This window comes from Oncorhynchus masou, chromosome 24 (assembly GCF_036934945.1).
Source record: "Oncorhynchus masou masou isolate Uvic2021 chromosome 24, UVic_Omas_1.1, whole genome shotgun sequence".
NCBI lineage: Eukaryota > Metazoa > Chordata > Actinopteri > Salmoniformes > Salmonidae > Oncorhynchus > Oncorhynchus masou.
In genome coordinates, this window is record NC_088235.1 from 56,378,898 (window position 1) to 56,380,814 (window position 1,917).

Consider the following 1,917-nt stretch of genomic DNA (forward strand, 5'->3'; position numbering starts at 1 on the left):
TTCACGCCCCCCGAGCGGGAGAACACATGGTACACCTCCACACCTGGAGATCAGGGGTCAAAGCCTGCTCAGGAGCTCTCTGTGAGAAGAGGAGACACGGCCAGGCTAAATAAACATTGCTTACATCCCTTCATAGGATTATTCGTCATTTATTCATCAGCACACAATCATAATTGCTGTTCTAATTGTGAACATATACACAGTCAATTCACCAGGTGTATTTCCATGTACGTTACATATGACCACGACATGGATGCTGTACTAGGTTTTTCAATAGACAACAGTGGCTAGTGAAAAAAGCTGGTTCAGTGGATTCCTCCAGCATCATGCTCCTGTCCTCCACATCTGCAGGATCTGGGCAGTCTTCTGAGAACTCCCATGGCAGCCATCAATGTTTAATGACTTTCTGATGTGCTCAGTGCGTGATACCACCAAAACAGCTCATGATTCCATACAGATTGCATAATACTCTTCAGGCCCAGTGAGCCGGACAAGACTGCAATGGCCTGGTTGGGGACTGGGTTTATGTAATCTGGATACTGTGGTTTCTCTCTGTTTGAAGAATATCAGTGATTGTCAGTTCATATCGTATCGCCACTGATGCCAACACAAAGTTAAGCAAAGTACAGACAAGGTCATTTTAGAATGTTATTCTAGGGTTTTAGATTCCCAGATGAGATTTTACAACACAACAATAAAGGTTGATATAGCAGAGGGAGTTGTCTGTAGTGATGACATTAAAGGTGGCGTCATCGAAAGGTTTGGTTGGTGGTTTTGGAAACCGTGGCTGATTTGGATTGGTTCCGGTAGTGGTGACGTGGGTAAGATCACTGAGGAGGACAAGCCAGTAAAAAAAACATATTACAACCTATATTGTGATAATTGCGTTGTTTGTTCTATAACCCATTGGTTCATACACCACCGTGATATACAAAAAGACCAGGACAACAAAAAGACAACAGTCACACAGTGGTGGAATAAATTCAACTACACGTATGTTTGATTCATTACCAAACCAGAGAGCAACATCTGTGAAGTCCCCAAAGCAAACATTGCATGCAACAAACAGTTATATGACCTGCCAAATGGTCAAGCAAGTTGTTTTCGACAGTTTACGAAACAACTACTGATTTTGAACCACAGTTACCGCAAGTCAGCACAAAGAGAACAGGAGTGCTGCCTCCGCTACTCCAGAACCATTTCAATTGAACATTTAAACATCATCAAATCAACAAGGCTATATATATATATATATATATATGCATAGTTTAATACTCTGAAAACCAACTTAAAGATACCAAAAACTATTTATGTTGCTAAATATCATGTGGATGTCCATGGTACTGATTTCTGTGTGTGTGTGTGTGCATGCGTGCGTGCTTGCTTGCAAATATTATTATTTTTTGACTCACCCTACATGTAAACTAGTTGAACGACAATGCCATCCTCCTCTCTTTCATGTTGGCAAAACGGTCTATGGCTCTGTCATACAATGCACTTCTAGTTTAATGTTGTCATAGGCTACCTAGATAAAATTCTTGCTTGCCTGACTTCCTCACATGGGCAACAATCAACCAGCTAAGTTAGATTGCTAATTAACGTGAGCCTGAAAGGGCTAGGCTTCATATTGCACTTCCATCGTCTCAGGCCAGTGGCACAACATATTCATTTATGGTTAGATCAGAATCGGCGTCATAATTATTTGTACAAGCCAATGATTTAGTCCAAATCCCATCTCCATCCATGGCTTAGGAAAGGGCTAATTTAGCAAGCTAGATACAGCAGGACATCAACACAATCAGACCAGAAATGAAAATGCCGTTTTGCTTAGGATGTGATTTGATTGGTGAGAAGCAAAATCCAAACTGGCCTCCAAACAGACCAGAAATGAAAATGACATTTAGCTTAGGATGTGAT